The 8,148-nt window shown below is 40.1% G+C and overlaps 1 pseudogene; it reads right to left on the reverse strand.

Moving 5' to 3' along the window:
* Positions 1 to 476: 476 nt before the first annotated feature.
* LOC122490720 lies at positions 477 to 572 on the reverse strand (annotated as a pseudogene).
* Positions 573 to 8,148: the final 7,576 nt, after the last annotated feature.

Below are 8,148 nucleotides of genomic sequence, written 5' to 3' on the forward strand. Positions count from 1 at the left end.
GGAGGCCCCCCCCCTTCCATTCTGTTAATCCCCAAGTCCTGCTGATTTTACCTTGTAAAGGTTTATTCAGTTTGTCTGCTTTTCCTCCCGTCCCCTCTATCACGCTCCAAACCTCCATCATCTCCAGCCTGGGTGCCTACACTCACTTCCTACCTTGTCTCTCTGCTTCTAGTCTTGTCCTGATCAGATTCCTTCTCCACTTTGCAGCCCAAGTGAGCCTTCACAGGCCTAAGTGTGAGCATGTATATCCCCAGCTTAAAGCCTCATTGAATTTTTCGTTCAAATTAATATGGTATGTTAGCTTTGGCTGCCATAACAAAATACTGCAGAGTGGGTGGCTTAAACAACAGAAATTTATTTCTCATTGTTCTGGAGGCTGTAAGTCCAAGATCAGGGTGCCAGAAAGTAGGTTTAATTCTGAGTCCTCTTCTTCTTCTTCTTCTTCTTCTTCTTCTTCTTCTTCTTCTTCTTTTCCGTGTCAGACAAGTAATGTGCCGAGGTCGTAACAGGGAGGCACATGTCACATAACAGTGTGAATATCCAATCATCACTCTTATGAACTACAAAAGGAGAAGAGCTCTCTTGTGTCTCCTCCTTTTTTAAGGACACAAATCCTATCAAATTAGGGCCCCAGTCTTAGGACCTCATTTAACCTTAATTACCTACAAAGGACCCTATCTCCAAATACAGTCACATTGGAGTTTGGGGCTTCAACAGATGAATCTTGGGGGCACACAAACCCATCCATAGCACACGGTCTATGAAGTCTTTCTTAATCTGGCCTACTTTACCCACTACCCTCTCTGCTTTCATGCTTCTATACCTTCAATCTCTCTTGGTTCCTTTAACTTGTTCAGTTTTCTGCAGCGCTGATCCCTCCATCATCTTCCCTCCTTCTCTGCCTCTCCTATTCCTATTTAGTCTTTGTAAGGAAATATCCATCTATCCTTGGAGCAAATGGATATGGTTTGCCCACTTTGGCTCTGAGTCCCCCAAGATATCATAGGACCTGTCTTGGATCTCTTTGAGAGTGCTTATTTTTTTGAGAACCGAGACCTGAAGACACCCAATTACAAAATAGAGTGTACAGCCCCCATTGTAAGCCGGAGATGGAAACTCAGTCCCTCTTTACTGGTTTCCTCCTTTTGGACCTATATCTCACCCTTTCTATTTCTGCTTGGGCAAACCACTGAATTATTTCTTGAGGGACATGGCCCTCCCTTGCCTAGTAAGCAGTAAACTCAGCTTCCCTCCTCTGCCAGCTCCCACGTCTTTGTATTTTGGTTTGTTACTTTCAAGTCTCAGTTTAAATATCGGTTTCCAAGGGAGGCCTTCCCTGAAACCCCATCCTGTGTTTAGTCCTTTGTCTCTCCATTCCTGTGGCAGCCTGTGTTCCCCCTTTCCTAAGAGTCACTACCTCATCCCTGTATGTTTCGTGTCTGTTCTTCTGAGCAACCTAGGCAGCATGCACCTCTGTCTACTCGGTTGCAGTTCCCCAGGTTAGTGCAGCACCTGCTCCTAGTAGGCTATTAGAAACTGTTAGCTTTTATTAGTGGAAGCTCTGTAAATATCCACTGGCTTGAGTTGTTTTCAAATAGTTCCTCAGATAGTATATGTATCTTGTTGTCTAAATTGGACTGAAATTTGTCAGAAGGATCCTGTCTGTTCCTTTCTTTAATTCTTCCTCATTATGCCCATTATGGGCTTCTTCATCCAAAAAACATTTCATAAATGATTTTTAACTGATCTCCCACAGTAACTTTCCCAAAAGGGATCATATTCTAAGAAATGATCAAATTCAAGAGTATGTGTGTAACAGGACAATTTATTATGAATTTATTGTAAGAATCTATTAACAATTAGAAAGGAATGCAGGTGTTCTCTTCCTCCTCTGCATAGCCAGGACTTTGTTTCCTTGAAGTTGTAGGTTTCCTGACCCCTAGAGGAGGTTGACTTTTTTTGTGTGTGTGTTTGTTTATTTATTTATTCAAATTTTTATTATTTTATTTTATTTGCATTTTTTTTTCATTATGATAAGTGTACTTTTTAATCCCCATCACCTGTTTCACCCATCCTCCCACCTACCTCCCCTCTGGTAACAATCAGTTTGTTCTCTATAATTAAGAGTCTGTTTCTTGGTTTGTCCCTCTCTCTTTCTCTTTTTTTTCTTTTGCTTGTTTGTTTTGTTTCTTATGTTTCACATATGAGTGAGATCATATGGTACTTGTCTTTTACAGACTGACTTATTTTGCTTAGTGTTATACTCTTTAACTCTATCCATGTCATTGCAAATAGTGAGATTTCATTCTCTTTTATGGCTGGACAATATTCCATTGTGTGTGTATATATATATATATATATATATATATATATTCTATTTCTTCTTTATCCATTGATCTATTGATGGACATCTGGGCTGCTTCCATAGTTTGACTATTGTAAATAATGCTGCAGTAAACATAGGGGTGAATGTATCCCTTTGAATTTGTGTTTTTGTATTTTTTGGATAAATACCCAGTAGTGTAATTACTGGATCCTAGGGTAGTTCTATTTTTAACTTGCTGAGTAAACTCCATACTATTTTCCACAGTGGCTGCATCAGTTTGCATTCCCACCAACAGTGCAAGAGGGTCCTTTTTTCTCCACATCCTCCCCAACACTTGTTGTTTCTTGTGTTTTTTATTTTAGCCACTCTGACAGGTGTGATGTGTTATCTCATTGTAGTTTGGATTTGCATTTCTCTGATAATTAATGATGTTGAGCATCTTTTCATGGTTTGGGGTTGAGTAGTTCTTTACGGATTTCGGATACCAACCCTTTATTGGATATATCATTTGCAAATATCTTCTACCCATTCAGTATGTTTCCTTTTAGTTTTGTTGGTTGTTCCCTTGTCTGCGCAGAAATTTTCTTCTTTAATGTAGTCTCAATAGTTTATTTTTGCTTTTATTTCTTTTGCTTCAGAAGACATATCTAGAAAAATGTTGCTATGGCTGATGTCAGAGTAATTACTGCTTGTGTTCTCTTCCAGGCTTTTGATTGTTCCTTTTCTCACATTTAGGTCTTTAATCCATTTTGAATTTATTTTGTGTATGGTGTATGAAAGTGGTCCAGTTTCACTCTCTTGAATTTTGCTGTCCAGTTTTCCCAACACCATTGTTGAAGAGACTTTTCCTCATTGTATGTTCATGCCTCCTTTGTTAAAGATTAATTGACCATATAATTGTGGATTTATTTCTGGGTTTTCTATTCTATTCCATTGATTTGTTTGTTTGTTTGTTTTAGAGAGAACACAGGGAGGTAGAGGGGCAGAGGGAGAGAGAGAGAATCTTTTTTTTTTTTTTCGGGTTGATTTGTTTATTGGGGGGGGGGCAAGTGTGAGTGGGGGAGGGGCAGAGAAAGGGAGAGAGAATCCCAAGCAAGCTCTGCACTGCCAGCACAGAGTTCGACGAAGGGCTCAAACCCATCAACCGGGAGATTGTGACCTGAGCCAAACTCAAGAGTCAGACTCTTAACCAACTGAGCCACCCATGTGCCCCTATGTATTTATTTTTATGTCAGTACCATACGGTTTTAATTACTACTGCTTTGTAATATAACTTGAAATCTGGAATTGTGATACCTCCAGTTTTGTTTTGCTTTTTCAAGATTTCTTTGACTCTTCAAAATCTTTTGTGGTTCCATACAAATTTTAGGATTGTTTCTTCTAGTTCTGTGAAAAATGCTATTGGTGTTTTAATAAAGATTACATGAAATCTGTAGGTAGTATAGAAATCTTAACAATATTTATTGTTTCAACCCATGAACATGGAATATCTTTCCATTTCTTTGTGTTGTCTTGAATTTCTTTCATCAGTGTTTTTATAATTTTCAGAGTACAGGTCTTTCACCTATTTGGTCAACTTTATTCCTAAATATTTTATTGTTTTTGGTGCAATTATAAATGGGATTGTTTTCTTTAATTTTTTTTAATGTTTATTTATTCTTGAGAGAGAGAGAGAGCATGAACAAGGGAAGGGCAAAGAGAGATACAGAATCTGAAAGAGGCTCCAGGCTCCCAGCTGTCAGCACAGGGTCGGACACGGGCTCGAACCCACGAACCGTGAGATCATGACCTGAGCGGAAGTCAGACACTTAACTGACTGAGCCACCCTGGCACCCAGGGATTGTTTTCTTAATTTCACTTTTTGCTGTTTCACTATTATTGTATAGGAATGCAACAGATTTCTGTACATTGATTTTGTATCCTGTGACTTTACTGAATTCATTTATCAGTTCTAGTAGTTTTTGGGTGGAGTCTAGGATTTTCTATATATAGTATATCATCTGCAGATAGTTTTACTTCTTTACTATTTGGATGCCTTTTATTTCTTTATACTGTCTAATTGCTGAGACTAGGACTTCCAGTACTATGTTAACTATCAGTGGTGCGATTGGACATATTTTGATCTTTGGGGAGAAGTTCTCAGTTTTTCACCATTGAGTATGATTTTAGTTGTAGGTTTTTCATGTATGGCTTTTATTACGTTGAGATAGGTTTTGTCTAGACTTACTTTCCAGAGGGTTTTTTTTTTTTTATCATGAATGGTTGTGGTACTTTGTCAAATGCTTTTTCTGCAACTACTGAAGTGTCATATGCTTTTTGTACTTTTTCTTATTGATATGATGTATCATGTTTTGCAAATATTGAACCATCTTTGTGTTCTGGCACTAAATCCAACTTGATGGTGGTGTGTGGTTTTTAAAATGTATTGCTGGATTAAGTTTGCTAATATTTTGTTGAGGATTTTTGCATCTATACTCATGAGAGATTTGGTCTGTAGTTCTCTTTTTTTGTGGTGTCTTTATCTGGTTTTGGTATCAGGGTGATACTGGTCTCAGAATGAATTCGGAAGTTTTCTTTCCTCTTATATTTTTTAGAATAGCTTGAGAAGAATAGGTATTAACTCTTCTTTAAATGTTTGGTGGAATTCACCTGTGAAGCCATCTGGTCTTGGACTTTTATTTTTTCTTTGGGGGGGGGTGTCTTTTTTTAAGTTTATTTTTGAGAGAGAGAGACACACACACAATGTGAGCAGAGGAGGGGCAGAGAGAGAGAGGGAGACGCAGAATCCGAAGTAGGCTCCAGGCTCTGAGCTGTCAGCACAGAGTTCGAAGCAGGACTTAAACTCAAGAACCACAATATCATGACCTGAGCCAAAGTCTGACACTCAACTGACTGAGCCACCCAGGTGCCCCTGTTTTGGGGGGAGTGTTTTGATTATTGATTCAATTTCATTGCTGGTAATTGGTCTGTTCAAATTTTCTATTTCTTCCTGCTTTAGTTTTGGTAGATTATTTGCTTCTAGGAATTTATCCATTTCTTCTACATTGTCAACTTTGTTGGCATATAGGTTTTCATAATACTCTTGTTACAATTGTTTGTATTTTGGTAGTGTTGGTTGTTATTTCTCCTATTTCATTAGTGGTTTTGTTTATTTGTGTCCTCTCTCTCTCTCTGTCTCTCTGTTTCTCTCTGTTTCTCTCTTTCTTTTGTTTTTTTGGATGAGTATGACTAGAGATTTAAAAAAAAATTTTTTTTTTCAACGTTTTTTATTTATTTTGGGACAGAGAGAGACAGAGCATGAACGGGGGAGGGGCAGAGAGAGAGGGAGACACAGAATCGGAAACAGGCTCCAGGCTCCGAGCCATCAGCCCAGAGCCTGACTCGGGGCTCGAACTCACGGACTGCGAGATCGTGACCTGGCTGAAGTCGGACGCTCAACCGACTGCACCACCCAGGCGCCCCTAATGACTAGAGATTTATCAATTTTGTTGATCTTTTCAAAGAACCAGTTCCTGGTTGCATTGATCTGTTCCATTGTTGTTTTCTTTTTTAAGTATCTCTATCATATATTTCTGCTCTAGTCTTTATTATTTCCTTCCTTTTGCTGGTTTGGGTTTTGTTTGTTCTTTTTCTAGCTCTTTTAGGTGTAAGGTCTTTTGTGTATTTTAGAAGGAAAGGAAAGAATCAGGCTGAGTGAGAGTCTAAAGGAAATCCACCTCTAAGTAGGCTTTAGTTTTAGAAGGTATTGGATGTCTGGTCTGAGATGGGAGGATAGACAGTATACCCCTTGGTTGATTCTTGGAACTCTGGGAACTCAGAGAAAAGATAGGGGATGCAACTTCTCCAGGGAATGTGGAGGTCTAGGCCTCTTCCAAAGCAGCCCCTTGGATGGTACTGGTTGCTAGGGTCCATGAGAACTGGGCCAGGATACTTTGGATAGGGCATTTTCAGAGCCTTGACAAATGTCCCCAGCCACCAGGCAAGGCCAGATCAAGACTGTAGAGAAGCACTAAAGATGTTACAGTGCCCCCCGCCCCCGCCCCGATAAAAGAGGTATATGAAACCAAAAAACAGCTTTAAGGGTATACTATAGATTTGTGATTTTCCCCAGTAGTGTGACTGCTTTCATGCTCTCCTCTCTCTCCATCTGCTTCTATTTCTCCTCTTTCTCCTCCTTCTCAAATATAAAATTATTTCCAAAGTTGGTTTTTTTTTCCCCCACTCCTGGCTTTGCTGGTGTCATGAATGGGTGATTAGGACCTGCCCAGGTCAGCTGAGTGGCTTGACTTCTTTTTTTTTTAGTTTATTTATTTATTTTGAGAGAGACAGAGACAGCACAAGTGGGGGAGGAGCAGAGAGAGAGGGAGACAGAGAATCCCAAGTAGGCTCCGCACTGTCAGCACAGAGCCTGATGCAGGGCTCAAACTCATGAAACTGTGAGATCGTGACCTGAGTGGTAACCAAGAATCAGATGCTTAACTGACTAAGCCACCCAGGTGCACCTGAGCGGCTTGATTCTAATGCACCCCACAGACCTAGGCAAGAAACAAGGAATACAAGGCAGTGCTGACCACCATGGTCAGAGCAGCAGACTCTCCTCTTTCCTCAGGACAGCGTGAGCCTAAAGCTTCCCTGTGTGACCCAAGGGGGACAGTCTGAATAGTGTTAGACTCTAGAATTCTAGTCAGTGATGGTCAGGGCTGAGGTCAGACTTGATATGAGTGAGTCCATAAAGAAATAAGACATTACCTGTGCCCCAAGAGCTGTGGATTAGTTCATTCATACCTGTTACATGTATATGGACATACATGCTTACATGCACATAACTCTTTCTAGATAGAGAAGGAACTAGTAACAATTATGGCTTCTGGGAAGTAAGACTAAGTCTGCCTATTTGTTGTTGTTGTTTTTTGACTAGGTTTTTTGAAAAAACATTGAACAGATGTTATTTTTATAATAAAAATGTACTTCAAAAATTAACATGACAGCAACAATAAACTCATCAGATTGCTAATATCTTCAGATTTCAAACTCTAGGACAGATGGAGAATCTGCTTTTCAGGAAGAGCTTATGACCCAGGGCTAGGCTATTAGAGGGGGACCAGTGATGCCTTCCAGCTGTGGTGTGTCCAGTGCAGCTGGAGAGGAGGCTAAATATAGAGTAGGCTGTGCAGTGTAGCAAGATGAGTCAGGGCTAGTGCTAGAACATTCCTTCATTCTGTCAATGGGCATTCACCTTGTACCTGAGTTCCAGACACAAGGACATAGAAGTAACAAAGCAGCGGGGTCTGGCTGGCTCAGTCTGTAGATCAAGCAACTCTTGATCTCAGGTTCATGCGTTCAAGCCCCACACTGGGTGTGGAGCCTACTTAAAAAAAAAAAAAAAAGGTGAACAAAGCAGACTGAGTCCTTGGTCCCTGGATTTAGAGTCTAGAGGACGTGATGTGTGGGTCACACTGGGCCACACTGGCTTAGCTGGAGAACCAGGAGAGAGAGTGTGAAGCATAGAGGGCCCAGGAAAATCCCAAGGTCAGGTATGGGTAGAGGAAGGTTGTGTACCTTTTCAGGGCACTTAGTTCTTTAGTGCCTCTCCACAGGGCCTCTTCTGTGTTGTTTGAGGGGCTAGAAGGTTTCTTTTTATTTACTTATTTACATAGGGCTTGAACTCACGACCCTGAGATCAAGAGTCACATGCCACACTGACTGAGCCAACCAGGCACCCCTAGAAGTTTTCTTTTTAATTTAAAAGATTTTTTTAATTGAAAAAGTTATTTTAAAATTCACATAAAGTAAAATTTACTTTTTTTAGTGTACATTTCTAT

The sequence above is a fragment of the Prionailurus bengalensis genome, chromosome B2 (assembly GCF_016509475.1).
Source record: "Prionailurus bengalensis isolate Pbe53 chromosome B2, Fcat_Pben_1.1_paternal_pri, whole genome shotgun sequence".
NCBI classification, from domain to species: domain Eukaryota; kingdom Metazoa; phylum Chordata; class Mammalia; order Carnivora; family Felidae; genus Prionailurus; species Prionailurus bengalensis.